This window comes from Canis lupus, chromosome 17 (genome assembly GCF_003254725.2).
Source record: "Canis lupus dingo isolate Sandy chromosome 17, ASM325472v2, whole genome shotgun sequence".
In the NCBI taxonomy this organism is placed as follows: Eukaryota; Metazoa; Chordata; class Mammalia; order Carnivora; family Canidae; genus Canis; species Canis lupus.
This window is the reverse complement of record NC_064259.1, coordinates 27,168,721-27,188,411: the sequence shown is the minus strand read 5'-3', so window position 1 is coordinate 27,188,411 and position 19,691 is coordinate 27,168,721.

Genomic DNA, 19,691 nt, shown 5'->3' with positions numbered 1-19,691 from the left:
CCACTGCCAAATCTTGCCCTACAATTCTGATGCGACTGGTCTAATGGGGGACCCAAACACAAAGTGATTTTTTAAGAACTTTGAATAATTTTAATATGTAGTCAGTGTTAAGAACCACCCTGGAGAGGAATGCTCACTGAGCAGAGTCAGCTGATAAAGTCAGGGTATGTTGACTGGGTGACAGTAAAAAAGAAAAAAATGAATAAAAAGGTCTGGCCAGGCATCTCTGACAGTGTATACTTGCTCATTGAAGGCAAACTGGTTTCTCCACTGAAAAGATATTCACAGAAAATGGGAGAGTGGTGATGGTGATAATAAGGCTTATCTCACTGCTGGTTGTGAGGCTCGAATGAGATAATGTCTGTGAAGGCCCTTGAATGCCTGTTAAGTACCACAAAAATATGTAGCGTGGTTATTACCAGATTCATCAAACAACTCATACCTGGAAGAGAGTGAGATGTAACCATTAAAAAGGGCTCCTTTAAAGGAGTCTCTTTCAGGATTCACTTTCTAACATAATGTGTTGCAACATGATAAAAATTATGGAGGAATTTGTGTGGTATGAGCTAAATAAAATCTCTGATTATTATCTGCATTTTTGTTATTGCTCTTGACCTTAAAGATGACTCAGTTCTTTGCTGATGAAGTATTCTTGAAATTTCAGTTTTGAAACAAAAACAAGTGTCTCTAAGCCTCTTTAAAAAAAAAGAAAAGAAAAAAAAAGAAAAGAAAAGAAAAGAAAGAAACCTTTAAGTAGCTTGCAAACAAAAATGAAGACAAAAGAGACAGGCAGGTGTATCACATGGACAAATTTACATAACAAGTAGGTATTAAAAATAAAACAAATAGGAGAGAAAATACCTACCCAAAGGCAGGGTATAAGAAGGAAGTAAGGCACCATTTCCTGGTTTCCACCATGGCACAGTAATATCATAGCCCTTTGGGCATGGCTATCTAGGAAAACATGGTAGGTCCTTATCCATGAAATGATCTTAGATGGAAAGTCTCTCAAGGGTGTCAGAGACTCTGAAACATGAAAAATGTAATAGTGTTGGGAAACAAACCAGCTAGGAGAGTAAGTCTCAGTGGGGAAAAGGCAAAAATTCAAAAAATAGGGATGCCTGGTGGCTCAGTGGTTGAGCATCTGCCTTCGGCTCAGGGCATGATGCCAGGGTCCTGAGACTTAGTCCTGAATCAGTCTCTCCACCCAGGGAGCCTGCTTTTCCCTCTGCCTATGTCTCTGTCTCTATCTGTGAGTGTCTCATTAATAAATAAGTAAAATCTTTTTTAAAAACCTCAAAAAATATAAAAATATGGCAATTTTATAAAACTCCACTGTGATTGCTTTTTTCTTTGTGGAATTCAAGGATGTATTTTTGGTAGTACAGAATAAACTGTGAACAGCTAATAGTTTTTAAAACTTTGTAAGATAAATGGAAAATCCACAGCCAGCTGGGATAAAGGGCTATGGCTGAGACATATAATACACAGCCTAAACCCTGGGAGGAAAACCTGAGGACAATTCCTTGAGGAATTGGCCCTTTCAAAACCATCCACATATATTCAGCAATTTAGGAAGCCAGGCTCATGCTTGGGGCCAAATACAGGCTCATATAATATCTGCAGAGATCCTAAGCAGTTCTTCAGGTTCAGGGCAAACAAGAAGTGAAGGCTATGACAAAGTTGTAAATGGCCTAGCTAAGTGTTAAAGAAGTGCCACAGTGCAGAGCCGATCTGCAAAGACTGAGATAGGTGTTTGAGCTCTTGGATTTGAAGAAAATCTCTGTCACAATACTAGCTAAATAGAGCTTTTAAAGGAACAGAGATCTCAGTGAGCATGCACAGCAAGGATAGAGTTTTTGCAAAAGTAGTTTGGAAAAGTAAACAGGTGATCACAACCTTTAACAATCAAGGAATAGGAAGTAAGGAAGAAGAAAAATCTTATGTCTAAAGCTATCATATCATAATATTTAATTGTTTAGTTTTCCACCAAGAAAAGTCACAAGGCATATAAAGAAACAGAAAAGTATGGCCCATTCAAAGGATGGATGGATGGATGGATGGATGGATGGATGAATGGATGGATGGATACGTACGTACATACATACATACATACATAGAAACACTCTCTGAGGAAGCCCAGACATTGAATATACTAGACAAAGACTTTAACTGTCAAAGGAGAACAATGCTTGCACCTATAAAAATAAGTCAATATTTCAGCATTATTTCCAGAAAAGAGCTCCAAATTGTTTGAGCCAGGGACTGAGGTTCTCAAGTTCTGGCATATTCATGTGTAAGTGTTAACCAAGTCCTTAAAAAAAAGTACTTGGGATGATGTTACTAGATGAATTAGCCATATTTAAAGACTGGCTTACTATATAACTTTTGATAAGCAGAAACTGCCCTGAGTGTCTGCCTTAATAAGTGATGACTGGCTGATGAAATGTTTGCCTATAGCCCTGAATTAATTCAATTGTGAAAGTTGTGCTAAGAAATAATTCTGATTCTTCCTACAAGGATAAATAACTGTATTTTTCGGTACTAGTACGTTCTCAGCAATGTATTAAATACTCTACATGGATATTTTCATAAGAACTCTCTGAAATAAATATAACTATCATCCTCATTTTACCGATGAGAGAAACCAGTCATAAAGAAGTTGAACAATTAACCAAAAAGCTCAGAGATGGCTAGTGAAAGACTAGAGATTTGAATATCTGTCACCTTCCTATAGAGCTTGTCCACATTTATCCACCTGTGGTATCTCCCCGATGCTGTTGACTGGAGCCACCCAGTCAATTTGGAATATTTCTAAAAATTTTATCTATGCTTGTTAAATAGGTGAAACTCAGCTTTCTTATATTTGATTATCCAGTAAAAATATATCAAATCCATAATTTAGAGCAGTCCTCTGGATTTACCATCTGACATTTAACATAATTAACATCAGACACATTCAGTAATAAAGACTATAAATAGCACCTTGGTCTGGCAACTTAACTATTTTTACCTTATAAATGTGTGATTCTCTTACTACTCAAAGTTTACCATGTACATATGTTCTCCACTTCTAGATTTAAAGAAAACCCCAACTGACTACTACAGTTAATCCTTTGCCTTCCATTTAAAAAGGAAAAGAACAAACCTTTCAATTTGAAACAAACTTCTAATACTACATGCCTTTCAGATAGGTTGGTTCAGCTGAAAATTTGAATGACCTTTCAGTAATTGACATAATAAAAGTAAAGTAAAAGATATAAAAATATATGGCACATGTATATACCTGATGCAAAGTTATTGCAAAAGTAGAATAGCACAACTAAGTAATAAAAATGAGCAATTGTTACACCTAAGTGGTTTGGAAAATCTTTGGCAAGGAATTTAGTGGTAATAGACCTATGGTTTTCATTCTGAAATTCATTATTCTTGCTTTTCACCTCAATGATTTCAAAGTCCTAAATGAGAGATTGGATAAGGATGGTTGTGGGAAGAACAAGAGAAAGAAGTGGGTACAAAGAGAGAAAGACCTAGAAACTGCTGAGATGAACCTTTACTTTTCAAGTGGAAAGCAAGCCCAACACTGAATGAGGGAAACCCCACTGGAGAGAGCAGCAGTGAAGAACAGAGGTAGTTAATGGATGGAATGACTCACCTGATGTTGGATTTTTCCAGCAAACAGCATTGCTAAATCAGGCAGCTTTTGTTAGATGAGTGTCAAGAGAATACAAAGACAGTCTGAAGCCAACAAAGGAAATCATTGATTCAAAAAGAACAGATGAAAACCCATTGATAATGAGCTCCAGAACAATTTAACCTCAAAAATATTTAGCAGTATACACTGAATGTGGCTCAGCTCCTTAGGGAATATGATGCCCAAAGATTCATCTCAGGATTTTATTATCAGTAGAAGTTCTCTTTGATTAGGATTAATTTTATTTAATACTGAGGTCACATTTATAAAACTTTAGCCTAGGGATCCCTGGGTGGCGCAGCAGTTTGGCACCTGCCTTTGGCCCAGGGCGTGATCCTGGAGACCAGGGATCGAATCCCACGTCGGGCTCCCGGTGCATGGAGCCTGCTTCTCCCTCTGCCTGTGTCTCTGCCTCTCTCTCTGTGTGTGACTATCATGAATAAATAAATAAAGTCTTTAAAAAAAAATAAAAAATAAAAAAATAAAACTTTAGCCTGGCTGGGAAAAAAAAAAAAAAAGCCAACATACTGAGGGACTAATCCTAGTATTCAATCACAGCTTTGGAAGGTTTTGCTTACATCTAATAGTCAACTCAGCAACATTCAAACATGTCACACTGCTTTGGTTTTACCTATCCTTGTTACCCAGGGACATCTGAGCAAGTTATGAATAATCACCTAGTCTCAATCCACTGTGCTATAGGGAAACTATAGGGAAGGTTTTTATTGTACTGATAAGTTTTCAAGCTAATTTAGGAGGGTTAACAATTTTGATAGTTTCAGCTGAACATTACCTCATATTTTCATCTAGACCTTTAGAATACAATGAAGGTTTTCTCAATTCAGCTGCTCCATGTGCAGTGCAGCTGGCTTTCCTGACAACTCTAAACAGTTGACATTTAACTCAAACTAACCAGTGACCAATAATCTAATCATCTTCTCACTGACAAAATTGTTCTTGTGCCCTATAAGAAGACATAATGAGTAAGGTCCATTCCCCGGAATGCTGACTGAAATAAAAAGATGACTTAGTAGTTCTTGGGTATTCAAACCATGCACATTCCAAAGGAAAGTCTGGCCTCTGACTAACTTCCTAAGCCCTTAGAATATCCTGCCTGATAAGAGTACCTTTGTTCACCTAGGGCCTTGGGTCAGGCCAGATAGTCTATGCTAACAAGGTGGTTTATGACTGGGACCTTGGGTCATATAGTATCATTTCGATGGAACCTAGAAACTAAGTAACTAATTTTAGCCACACGAATGTCCCATGCCTACATGATCAACCCTCAATAAAACTCTGGAGACCAAGGATGAAGTGAGCTTCTCCAGCTGACGGTACTCCATACACATTGCTGAAAGAATTAAACAGTGTCTCTACAACTCCCTACAAAAAGATGGCTGGGAGCCCATGCTGAATATGTAAGTAAATTCTGTGTCTTCAATAATGATCCAATCTTTTTGTATCATATATATCAAATAGCCTAATCACATAATTTTTAAGACAAAAATTTTAAAGAAAGGACTCCACTTTTGTCAATTTGGAATGGGACATTTATTTAGTGAACATAAGTATAATAGACAGCAAATCTGCACCTAACAGAATAGAATCTATTTATCTTCTATTGCAAGAATTTTTGATGTTTTAAATAAATCCTCCAGAGAAAGTAGGTTTTATTCTGCTAGCTGCAAATAGAACAGTACTTGAAAGATGGTACTCAATAAATATTGCTTAGACACACAAGTAAATTATTGCTTCCTAATGGAAACTTGCCCTCCTGGTTTTGCTGTATGTGTGTGTGTGTGTGTGTGTGTGTGTGTGCATGTACATGAATGTGCATTTTCTTTCTTCCCTGTATGAAAGCTCAGGTTGAGTATAACTGAGAATCAAAGCTGAGCTGTGGGAAACGAGTAAGTTCTACCTTATGATTCTTTGTGGATAAAGCAAACTGTTATCTCAACTACTCACTACACCAAATAAGCAGTTCCCACTGGCAGGTACAACCAAAGATAGCCTTTTATGCACTGGTTACCATCTCCCTCTTCACCACCTTGCAGTCACCTTGCATTCTAGACCGATGCCCAAACTTCTGGATCATGGCCCACCATCTGGACTTCTGTCCTCCTCCAAGGGCATTGTTTGCACTGGGCCACTGATCAGTTGTTAATTCATTACACTGACTAGAGCAAAATGTCCTACTCATGATCACTCAAATGTTTTTCCAACAGCAAGAACTGCCAAACATCCTTCATCACAAACACCATCCTGATAATTCAGTTTAACAATATGTTGTTATTTGTGCACTAAGAAGAGATTTTGTTAGAGATCTGCCCAGAGAAGTATTCCTTCTGCACATTTTTAGGGATTATAGTTTTTAAAAAGGAGATGTTGAAAGAGCAAACAAAATCACTGAATGGTAAAGGTCTGGACTGGAATGTTCCAGACTTGTCGGCCAGGACCAGCCAGCTGCCTGTGACTTTCCACACATCAGCAAGTTCCTCTCATAAAAGGTTTACAGCTCAAGCCAGGCTGGCTGCAGACAGAGTTAAACCAACACAGTACAAAAAAGTGAGGGGAAAACAGTGTGAGACCAATTAAAACAAATTGGTAATGAAAGCAACAGCTGGATGTCAACATGTTCTGCTCTGTTAATGGCATGTCAACAGGGTGATTTTTAAAGAAACTGGTGCCGTCTGAAGGAAAGGAGAGACCAGCTCCCTAATGGGACAGAACAGGCCTGTACCTCACCAGAGGCATTCCTGCCCACTCACTTGGGAGGCCACCTGTGCAGATGAAAACCTTGCAAGAAAACTTTTCTCTTTTCTAAGGCCTCCCACCAAACTGCCACCACAGGGAATAACATCTGTGCCACCTACTGCAGGGCCCATTTGACAAACAATGTTAGGACAGAAAAGGAGAGTCAGCGCAGCCTGAAGAACATTGGGAAGTCCAAGGACCTAGGTTCTGAGTCCAGCGCTGTCATCTATGATCTCTGTCCCTGCTACAACCCCAAATGCCTCATCTGCAAAGAAAGGAAAATAAGATCTTTATTTTTTTGGCCTGCTTACAGGAGTATCTTGAAGATGACATGAAAAATTATATATAAAGACAGTTTAGATACTGCAAACATTGCCCTCATATGAGGAGCTCTTCTTAAATAACTAGCTGGCATGTTCTTAAAAACTAGTTTCATAACTGTTCCAGAGTATGTAAAGGTAAGTCTGGTATTGAACCACCTGCTTCTTCTCATAGCACAAGGCAAATCCAAGACATCATCCCTGAGAAATCATAGGTGAGATGTAAAATCACATGTTGGCCGAGTGTAGATGTGCTAGATCTTTTAATTATCCCATCTTCATAATAAACCTCTAAATTAGGTATTATCACTCCACTTTACAGACAAAGACACTGAGGCTCCAAGAGGTTAAGTCAGTAGCTCACATAGCTATTTAATTAAAGAACCAGGACTTGAATCACAAAGCCTTTACTTTTAACCTGTGTGCTATATTCCTGCCCTCATTTTCCCCATTCTAATGCAACAGGGTACTGATATGGGAGGAAGCCCCAAAGGCCAACAGCAAAACGACATATGCCAAGATCCTAAATATGAACCATTTAGCAAGGTCTATCCTGGGGTAATTTGAGTTTCTGCCCAAAATGACAGCTTTAGCATAAGTGGCCAATCCAAAGAGATACCTTATCTTCTCCTAAGAAGTGGCACTTTGGGGGGCAGTGGTGTTTTCTATAAACATCTGAAAGCAGCCCATGAGAGGGCATCAGCTGTGAACAACTATCAAGCCCAGAAAGGGCACCATGCCAGTTCAAAAATATATCAGCCAACAGAAATATTTTCTACCACCTACCATGCCTCCATGCCCTCCTTCTGACCTTGCTGGAGCCAAGGGCTGCCAAGTGAGAAGGAACAGATGAGGAGAAAGACAACACATGTGGGTGAGAGAAAAAGAATAAACATCCCATCTCCCACCACCGCTGGTCCCCACTTGAAGGAAGGGAGATGTGTGGATTCAGAATTAAATAAGGAATTTTTATTATCCCTGGAGTTCACATTTTAATTACTGTTCTTGGGACTGCCTGTGCCCTGAGCATTTTTTTTTAATCTACTATATGGGGAAACTAGAAAAACTATGGAAACTTCCCACATTTTCATTCAACGTTAGGAAAGAACGAGGCCCCTGAGGGAGTTTGGAGTTAAAAAGAAGAAAAACATTAAGTTGCTTTATGAATTACTCTGCTCTTTAAAAATACTTATTTATACTTTCCTGGTCCTAGGAGTGAAAAATCACTAAGGTTTAAGGAATACTATAGCCCATGCTGACACAGAAGTCTAGTTCAAAACCTAGGTGCTTTAGAAGGAGAATACTTGAGGGAGGAAAAGAATCAGGAAAATCTTCTAGCATATTAACATATCCCCAGGCCAGGCCAAGTCCTTTGACGTGTGTGGAATGCATTTATTGCTCTCAGCCCCCAGCCTGAGGCTCTGATAAAGCAGCCAGCCTGGTGAGCGCTCCCTAAAAGCCCAGTGCCCTTCAGATCTCTCTCGGATTCATTCCACTTTCCCCTTCTTCTTCCTGTCCTTTGGAGAAGGGTACTTCCTTCTGGGAGATGTCAAGTGTCAAATGGGCCACGCAATCACTTTCCCAGTCAAGAATATGCTCTTACAGATCCATATAGTCATGCATCAAGGACTATCACAACTGCAGAAGACAGAATAAAATGATAACTAAGCACAAATAAACATTGTACCAGTTTAGTGGAGGACGATAGGGTATCTAAGTAGGAGACAGGCCATTTACCAATTCCCTGAATCTTCTGAGAAATGAGAAGAGAAGGCAAAGAAAATTAAAAAAAGGAGAAAAAAAAGGAGAAAATTGAATAAAATTCCATTGCAGAAAGTAAAACAATAGGTGTATGTGTATACACATACCGGAGGTGACTTTAGCCATAAATTATAACAAAAGTCCAAATGTATAATTTATGCACACTATTATTATCTCCCAAATAGACAATTCCTAAAAAATTGGTTTTTACCAAAAATACAATTTTGATAATTTAATAAATCATGAAGATTACAAAACCTAATGAATATCAAGAAACATAATCTTCCTGAACAGTCAACCTGCTTACTATCCTTGGAAACAAGGCTCTGGAGTCAAGCGGCAGAAGCCTTCAACTCTCCTTCAAATTTTCTTCAGAACAGGGCTTTCTATTGATTTAGTGTTCTTGTAGCACAGAACCAACAAACCTCTCAGGTGAAAATAAAAACTACATTTATTACCATCTGTTATGTACATATATCACCCATTACTTACTTCTCACAGCATCTCTCTGAGATAGTCAATATTATCTCCACCTTGAGGTAAAGGCTTCCAGTTATGGAATGAGTAAGTCACTAGAATAAAAGGAGCAGCACAGGGAATATAGTCAATGGTACTCTACTAGGGCTATCTGGTGACATATGGCAGCTGCACTTCTGGTGAGCACAGTGTAACATACCCACTTGTCAAATCAACTAATGCAACATTGTGTGTCAATAAAAAATATAGTTGATTCAATTAACTTTAATCAATCAATTTTTTAAAATTAAAAAATATATATATACCCATTTTACAGATGAGAATATTGGCACTCAGGTTGTGTCATGCTCAGTGATATCAAAGCTGAAACCAGAGCCCAAGGCTCCTGAATACCACTGTAGAACAATTGCCAGCACCTTACAATGCCTCCCTTCTTAACACAATTAAAATGTCAGAGCCTGCAGGATTCACCTCAGTGAAAGTTCTTTATTGGTATTGTCGGACTATCTATTTCTTCTTAATTTAGGGATAGTAGGTTGTATATCTCCAGGAATACATCTATTTTCTAGTTTATTTACTGGTGTATAACTGTTCAAATTAGTCTCTTATGATCCTCTGTATTTCTGTGTTATCAGTTGTAATGTCTCTTCTTGCTTCTATAATTTTTTTTTATGTAAGTCTTCTCTCTTTTTGTCTTTAATCTAGCTAGAGGCTTCTCAAGTTTATTTATCTTTTCAAAAACACCAGCTCTTAGCTTCATTATCTTTCCTACTATTTTTCTAACCTCTAATGTATTCCTGCTCTAATCTTTATTATTCCCTTCCTCCTGCTTAATATGGGCTTAGTTTGTTTTTCTTTCTCTAGCTCCTTGAGTTGAAAAGTTACTTACTTGAAACCTTTCTTTCTTTTAGAGTGGGAGGGAGGGGGGCAGGTAGGGGCAGAGGAGAAAAAGAGAATATTAAGCAGGCTACATGCCCAACATGGAGCCCCATGTGGAATTCCATCTCACAATTCTGAGATCATGACCTGAGCCCAAATCAAGAGTTGGATGCTTAACCAACTGAGCCACCCAGGTGCCCCATGATCTTTCTTTTTTCTTAATGTAGGTATTTATCAATATAAATCTCCCTTTTAAGAACTGGCTTTCCAAGCTGAGTTGTTTTGGGTTTTTTTGTTTTTGTTTTTGCCTTTGTTTTTTTACTTATTTGAAGAGGCAGATTAATAGGAGATCCTCTCCTGAGTAACCCTATTTCTAGTTACTCTCCCTACCTCCTTCCCCCCCTTTGGTAACCCCATTCACACCTGCCTCTTCTCCAGGGAGTTCCTGCCCAAGTTTCCAGCTGGTTCTCCCAGTTGCCATCTGATGCCAAGAGGAGATGAGTTTATCTCTGCTGGGAGGTAAATTTTAGGATTGCATGCTTTCTCTCAATCCCAAAAAGCCAGGCCAGGTGCTGAGGGCCTCTTGGTTTTGTTTGTTTTGTTTGTTTGTTTTTTCCTAAGGCAATGCCTGAAGTATTAAAAGGCAAACCCCTTCCCCCAAAACAGCAGAGTTGAGCTGACTGCCAGTGTGAGCTCACACATAATCTGCAAAGGCTCCCAAGAGCCCTCAGTGAGGTACACACAGAGCTCTGGTTACCGGGAGGGAGGAACACACAGAAGGCTAGGAGTGCACATGGGTTAGCTGGTAAGAGGGTGGGACGGTCAACAGGTGATGCATCCTGGCAGGTTTGTGAGCAGGCTTCTGGGTGGAGTTTGCCAGATAATTAGTGGAAAACATAGCCTTTGTTGACGTCTGTGCCTTGGTTGGTGTGAGCTCCCACCCCTTTTCCCTGCTGCTAGCAGTCTAGACTTTTCAGCCATTCCCATTCCCTCAGTGTTCTGGGTGGGGTAGGAAGGAAGTAGTGAGCCTCTCAGGCAATTCCCTGCATGTCTGGGAAAGCCAGGCACTCACTACACTCTCATTTTTTCCTATGGGAGAAACTATGTGCCAAAGGGGTCTCTCCTGGCACTGTGCTCTACCTCCTTAGAGGAAGAGGTGATGCAGATAAAGTAAAACTGTTCTTCTTACTCACTCCAATGTATTTATTCTTAGAATTTTTGCTCTAAGGGTGCGCTAGACCTCTCTGTTGGACTCCTAGGCTCCCACAAAGATATTCTTCTCTACGTGTGGTTGTCAAAATCAGTTTCTGGAGGAAGTGAGGGGAGGGAATGAGAACTGCAAACCACTATCCTGCCTTCTTACTGAAGTTGCATTCCTCAACATCCATTTTTAATTTTTAAAAACTCCTTGGGATCCCTGGGTGGCGCAGCAGTTTGGCGCCTGCCTTTGGCCCAGGGCGTGATCCTGGAGACCCGGGATCGAATCCCACGTCGGGCTCCCGGTGCATGGAGCCTGCTTCTCCCTCTGCCTGTGTCTCTGCCTTTCTCTCTCTCTCTCTCTCTCTCTCTCTCTCTGACTATAATAAATAAATAAAAAATAAAAAAAAATAAATAAATAAAAATAAAAATAAAAATAAAAACTCCTTAAACAGTATTTAATGTATAGTAATTAGTAGTATTCAATGGATATTTTATAATTACATAAATATATAAAACTGATTTACTTATTTGTAGAGTACTGTAAATCTAGTATATATATATATAAATGACATGTTTATATATAATCTGATATATTATTTCCATTTATTTATGAAATATAATGATGGAGAATTTCTATATTATTAATATTTATATATAAAACTGTTAGATATATTTATATGTATATAATATATAAAACATATATATAATTAAATATACTGATGGAGAAATATTTGATTACACTGGGGAGAAAAGGTACATTTTAATTAAGACTCAAAATCCAGAAGCCACGTAAGAAAAGGTTGATAATTTTACATAAAAATGCAAATCTTCAAAATCACACAAAATACTGTAGGGAAAGTCAAAAAATGACAAATAAGAAAAATATCTATAAATCATTTTGTAGGTATAGGACTATATATAAGCACCTAGAAATTGAAATAAAGTCTAAAGAGGTAGTTTACATGAGAGGAAAAATTTGCTCAAATTTATATGATAAAAGAAAAGCAAATTATAATTATGAGACACCATTATTTACTTATTAGAATAGCAGGAAAACAGTTTTAGCAACAGCAAGACTATACTGAGACAAACCCTTTTAGACACTATAGGTATGAGTATAAATTCATAAAGCCCCTATAAAAGTCAATTCAAAAATGTCAGTCAAACTTACACATTCATTTACCTTTACCCCAGATATCCCACTACAAGAAAATTATTCATAAATATGCTTGTATCTGTTTGAGGGGATCCCTGGGTGGCTCAGTGGTTAAGCGCCTGCCTTCAGCCCAGGGCGTGATCCTGGAGACCCGGGATCGAGTCCCACATCAGGCTCCCCGCATGGAGCCTGCTTCTCCCTCTGCCTATGTCTCTGCCTCTCTCTCTGTGTGTCTCTCATGAATAAATTAATAAAATCTTTTTTAAAAAAAGAGAGAGAGATTAGTGGTTTTTTTTTCCCCAAAAGCCAAGAATTGTATTCACTCAAGTCATTACATACTGGGAAATATAGTAGAACTCTATAATAGAATACTATAAAGCTGAAAAAAATGCAGAAACTCTCTGTTGCAGTTACTACTTCCACATAACAAACTATTCCAAATTTCTTGATGTAAAACAACAACCATTTTATTATGCTCATGGATTATCTGGGTCAATAATTCAGAAAGGGCCCATTAGGGACAATTTTTCTCTTTTCCACCAGGTGTGGGGACCTCAACTGGGAAGGCTTAAGGACTAGGAGCTGACTCCACTGCTGGAGGCCGAAGTACTGGGAAGATCTGCTTAGTATAACAATGTTGCTGCCTGCCAGTTTTGGAATCTCAGCTGTAGCTGAAGCTACAATACCTACCCATGGCCTCTCCATGTGATTTCTTAAGCTCCCTACAGCAAGGTTCCAAGAGGAGCCTTCTAAACAGAAAGCCAGAAGGAAGCTGTATTACTTTCTTTGTCCTAGCTTTGTCACACAGTATAATTTCCTTCATGGTCACAAGCCCATTTAGATTCAGCTCATGTCTTGACGGGAGGAGTGTCAAAGTCATATTGGAAAAAGAACAGGTGGGATGGGAAGCTATTGCTGCTGCCATTTTTGGAAAATACAATCTGCTCCACTATTTTGGAAAGATAAGATATGGAATTAAGTCAAAAAGCAAGGTAATGAAAGGCATGGGATATGCTACCTTTTATGAAAAAAAAGGGAAGCACTACGTATGGATAAATAATATGAAAAAATACACAAGAAACTAATAAAAATAGCTAAATGTAAAAGTAGTTTAAGGAGATTGTAAAACAAAAAACAAAACAAAACAAAAAAAGATAAATGAGGCCAGAGAGAAAACTATTTCTCTTTTCTTGTTTTTTCAAACTTGAGAATGTGCTTCCTTTGAAAAAAAATATTAAAAACAGTAACAGATAAACATACAGACACACACATAGTTACACACACATGCAGATAATTCTCCCTCTAAAATAATTATGTAGGTTTATGATCTTTTTAAGTTTAAAGAAGTATTTATGAATGTAAGCCTGCCCTGGCACCCTTAAGCAAAGAGCATCTTTCCTGATTAAAAAAAAAACATCTTAGAATATTCTGTATGCTTAGAAATAGGAAAACTGACTTTTCTGCATTCATATTTTGTATGGAAGTCAGTGATGCAATATAAGGCTCGGACTCAATTCTTTTTCACCACCTTTCACGTCTCAATGAAGGTTAAAAATGTCAGTTGATTTTGAATGTTTGATAATAATTTCTTTCTTCTCTCTTTATCTCCCTCTCTCCTAATAAGCAATATTAATTTAGTGTTACCCTGAACCTGGTTATAGCAAATAGTTACATTTCAAATGTAACATATAATTCAATCTTCACAAAAATGTTGTGAGCACGGAATTATTACTTGCCAATTTTACAGATGAGTTTGCAAAATACCAAAATATTCACATTGTAGGTAGTGGAGACAGTGCCTGTAAAGGTTTGTTCAGCTCCAAAATTTAAATCTCTAAACTCAATTTCAAGACCTCAGATTCTAACACCTGGAGTTAAGACTCATCTAGAAAAACCTTTAACACGGGATCCCTGGGTGGCGCAGCGGTTTAGCGCCTGCCTTTGGCCCAGGGCGCGATCCTGGAGACCCGGGATCGAATCCCACATCGGGCTCCCAGTGCATGGAGCCTGCTTCTCCCTCTGCCTATGTCTCTGCCTCTCTCTCTCTCTCTGTGTGACTACCATAAATAAATAAAAATTTAAAAAAAAAAAAAAAAAAAAAAGAAAAACCTTTAACAAACCAAGGGTCATTTAGTTGGAGGTAACTCTGAAGAGTACTTAAACCAACCTCTTCAATTACAGAAAAGGAAATCAAGGTTGGAGAGACAAGTCATCCTGCAAACCCCATGCAGCTTTGTGGAGTAGAATCTAGGTCTTCCGACTCCTAACACAATGTGCTTCTCACTACAGCAAATGTCCTCCTTTAGACAGGATTTCACTTGTCACCTAATAACCCTGCCACAACTGCCTGTGACAGGTTGTGTTCAAATCTAATCCATTTTGAGGTGCACCCACAATAGAGCTGCAATAGCTGAGTGGGAGGCTGATCAGCATCACAAAGGGAGAGACGTGGCCCACTTTCCCTTGGCCAGAAAAAGAGTTCTAATTATGCTAATGCATTGAGAAAATATTATTTATGGATATAGGAGGCTGCTAACAAACAATCATGGGATTTGAATGGTTCCCAAACCCAAGAATTCCTGTCAATTTTGTAGATGAAGGACACTCACAGAGGAAGATATTTTAAGTACAGCCATTGTTCCTGGACTTCAAGCAGAACATCACCAGGACCATTTTGACTTCCTAGCTAACTTTCAATGTCCCTACTGCCCAGTTCATCCTGTCTGTGGAATGAAGAGTATGCACCAGAAGAAGCACAGACATAAAGTATCCATATACTGAGCATCCTCTCTGAACCCAGCATCCTCTCCTGGCCAGGATGTGGTGAGGCAAAGATGATCTGCTCCAGTCATTGACAGCTGCTAACCACCAGCACAGTATGGATCAACTCACTTTTCTATACGAAATGTTAGCTACTTTATAATCCCTCAATTCTTTAATTAAAATAATAGTTGGATATTTTTTCAGTTTTACTGAGACATAATGACAATGATTTTTTTTAACCTCCAGTTGTAAGCCTAATAGTTCACACACATATATTTTTTTCAGGCACTAATCAATGCTGTTAGTGAACAGCAGACTTTGAAAAGCCAGCTGCACATTAAATCCTTAGTATTCCACCTACAATCAAAGTCATGTTTAGGGTTGTAGTGGAAGGCATTTTTTAAAAGCACCACAAGAGAAGTCAATAGGAACTTGAAGCTACTTTAGTGGAAATTAACTTCTGACAAGACAATCTAGTGGTTAAAATTATTTATGTCTTTCTTATTTTATTGTCTCATGTCAGATTTTCACCAGGCCAATGTAAGTCTATGACTTTTCAAAGATAGTTGCCTTAAAAGAAATGTACCCAAAATGCTACTATCTGCTGTTAAAAGATCAACACCTGCCTGAGCTGTGTGGAGAATGAAAGAGCCTGGTATTCTAAATATATCTAAAAAGTATTGTTTATCATTCCTGATTTCCAAGACTTTAAAATATTACTATGTTTGACTCTCTGTTTCCAACAGACAACATAAAGCTCAAGCACAAGGGAAAAAAAAAAAAAATGGAACCTGCCCTCCCGCTTAAACCAATACAAGAAAGTATCCAGGGCTGTCCTACTGCAGTGTTAGAAATAGACCTTTCTCTGAGCTTGAACTGTTCCTGTATATAACTTGTAGATTTTCTTTTTAATGTTTTTTTTTCTTTTAATGTCTGCAGAATTTTTTTAGTATGCATTATTCTGATATAACACTTCTTAATATATACATTGCTTCTGCCATGATTTAACATTCTCATATCCTAAAGACGCAGTAACATGTCATGCAAAGATTACTAGAGTATGAGAAAGGAAATGTGAGTACTAAAGCAATTACTATCACTTCATAGGAATTGAATAATTAATAAACTCTCTGGACAATACTTTCCAAATCTATAAAATGGGATTAATTGTACTCTGTCCTAATTTTCTAGCCAAAGTTTTATAAACCACAATTGGAGGACACCTGGGTGGCTTAGTTGTTTAGGCATCTGCCTTCAGCTCAGGTCATGATCCCAGGGTCCTGTGATTGAGTCCCTTGTAAGGTTCCCTGCCCAGAAGGGATCCTGTTTCTCCTTCTCCTCCTGCCTGCCACTCCCCTTGCTTGTTCTCACGCTCTCTCTCTCTCTCTCTCTCTCTGTCAAATAAATAAATAAATAAAATCTTTAAAAGAAAAAAAACCACAAATGGAAAAATTCATGTTAAAGTCCTTTGAAAATCATAAATCATAATAAATTTGGAAAGCATTCAAGATTAAAGTTGTCTAAAAGAGATCACTTAAAACAAGCTACCACTTCATTAATATTTCCTACCCGCCCCATAGACAGTATATTGGGGCTCTCCAAAGAAACAGACCAACAGGATGTATATATGTATGCTCATATACTTAAATATGTACATTTATATATGCATACATTTCTATGTGTGTATATATGTGTATACCCACATACACATGCACATACAGAGAGCAATTTCTTTTAAGGAAATGGCTCACGTGATTGTGAAGCCTGGCAAGTCCAAATCTGAAGAATAAACCAGCAAGCTGGAGACCCACTAAAGAGTTGCAGTTCAAGTTCAAAGGCAGCTTGCTAACAGAATTCCTTCTTCTTCAGGAAGGTCAACTGTTTCCTAGTAAGGTCTTCAAATGACTGGATGAGGCCAACCCACATTATGGGAAGGAAACTGCTTTACTCAAAGCCTGCTAACTTAGATGTCAATCTTTGAAAATAACCTTCACAGGAACATTTGGACCAGTGTTTGGACATATATCTAGGTATTGTGTCCTAGCGAGGCTAACCCAGAAAAAATTACACCACACAGAGTTACCTTTCAGGATTATTTTAGAGAAAGTTCATTGAAAAATAATGACTTTTCCAACTCCCCCAACCCACATCTGTAGCGCCTTATCTGAATAAATGCATAAAAAATGTTTGTTGAATAAGTACATGAAAACTAGAATAGGTGCAGGGTAATATGGTTTCATGATATCTTTTCATCTTATTAAGTTAATCTGTAAATAACAAAACTAGGAGGAAAACACCCAAAGGGCAAAAATATGGATATTCAAGGGGTTGCCATAAAAACTAGTCAGGATATGCCATGGAGAACACCTGACTTTCTCTATCTTTGCCTATTTCTCAGGCTCTGAAGTTATCATCTAATCCAGTACTGGCCTTCTTTTGTGCCCCCCTTTCACTGATTTTTAAAGTTCAAACAAAATTTCTGTGATTAGGGGAATCCCTTCGTGGCTCAGCAGTATAGCGCCTGCCTTCAGCCCAGGGCGTGATCCTGGAGTCCCGGGATGGAGTCCCACATCAGGCTCCCTGCATGGAGCCTGCTTCTCCCTCTGCCTGTGTCTCTGCCTCTCTCTCTCTCTCTGTGTGTGTGTGTGTGTGTCTCATGAATAAATAAAATCTTTTTTTAAAAAAAGAATTTTTCTAATTTGTTGGCCACTCCTTGTTTTCAGCACCATATCCATAACTCAAATCAACTACACTTATTATTATTCTGCAAAAGATAACCTACCTCAGGTTGGAACTTCAAGAAATTACAATCTTTAAAAAGCCTAGCAAATTTTGTTATTTTATAATATTTTTATAAGTACCATTGACTTAGAAAGAAAGAAAATAGAATGTTGTGATATCCAATTCCTCTTTTGCTACATTTTTCTATTTAAAACAACAGCATTGGCTGAGTTGTGCAAATAATTAACCATATCATGTTTTCTAACCCAGCTAGCTTTGGAAAATTGTAATTTAGTAGGCACAATTAATAAACATTTCATGCTAGTTGTAACATGGTTGTAAAACCAAGTATTGCCATATGTTGTTTAGAAAGTACAGAATCTAAAAGGGAATTATTACCTGAAAAATAGTCAGGCATCTATTGCACTTCATGCTCTGCCAGGTAAATTGATAAAGAAGTACTTAGAATTAGCAAGTCTCTCCTTGCAGCTGTGCTGAAATGGCCATCAGAGTTGGTCATCCCCAAGGCAAAGAGATGTAAATTTGCCCTTTGATAACTTCATGCCCAGGTAGGGAGGAAACAATATCTCCCAAGGAAAAACTAGACTCTTCTTTCCTCACTATGGTTGCTGTGCTGAGGTGAAATAAGAATCACATTTAGACTCATAAAATCTGACTATAAGTTCCTCTTCAGCCACATAGTAGTTGAGTGACTTGGCCATTACATAAATAAATACTTAAACACTGTTTTGTACCTATGACTAATGGAGATATAAGAAACATCAGTACCTATTGTTTAGGAACATCGTATATTAGATGTTCCCAAGAGAGAATTTCCTATCATAAAGATATATGATTATTAATTATCCTCAGGTACTACAATGGTTCAGAGCTTAACCATTAAAGACCTCACAAGACAAATAAGGTCTCATCATTAAGGAAACTATTTAAACTTTATGAGCCTTTTGACCACTGAAATTTTTTTTGAAACTCTAATTTAAAAAAAGTAATTATGAAATAAGTGTACTACTATCAACATTCCATAATAAAACGTTATAGTAACTTGAAATTCATTCTAAACTGTATACATATTATCACTCCAACTTCCCCAGAGAAAAATGAACTTCTAAATTGACAAAGATATATTTTTTTTAAGATTTTATTTATTTATTCATGAGAGACACAGAGGGAGAGGCAGAGACATAGGCAGAGGGAGGAGCAGGCTCCATGCTGGGAGCCCCATGCAGGACTCGATCCAGGAACTGAACTCTGGGATCACGCCCTGAGCAGAAGGCAGATGCTCAACTGCTGAGCCACCCAGGCATCCCTTGACAGATATTTGAATCTGACAACCCAAAGCGCTTAGGTATAATCACAAAACAAGCCTAATTTCTACCTTACTTAGGTACCTTACTTTACCTCACTTAGAGTCTTCAGTGTTATATCTATCAATACCACAGCTTTGTAAATTGTGTAATACTTTGTGTTTGTATCTGTTCTTTATACATAAGGCATATATATAAAGATACACTAGATATATCAGTATAAACTAGACAGAAACAGACTCTTTCATGAAGCTTACTTTCTAGGATGTTAAAAATGCAGAGTACTTTAGAACACATGGTAAAGGTGTATTGAGTGCCTTTTATCTCCATGCCCACAGAAATAAATCAAATTCATCCTTCAAGACCTGGTTTAAATGCTACCTTCTCTATGAATCCTCTCTTGATACTGGCCTGATTAGAAGTGACTTTTTCCTCCTTTCAAAACCCAGAGCACTTCATTACTCATTTATCCATCTCCTCACTCAACATATATTTGATGAATGTTTACTCTGTGCACATAGTAACGACTCAAAAGATGCTCAGTGAATGAACCAACGAGCACATGGATGTGAGGCAACACAGTAATATTTATTACACACTCGTTAAAGACCAGGATTAATGCTAAGTGCCCTACATGCACT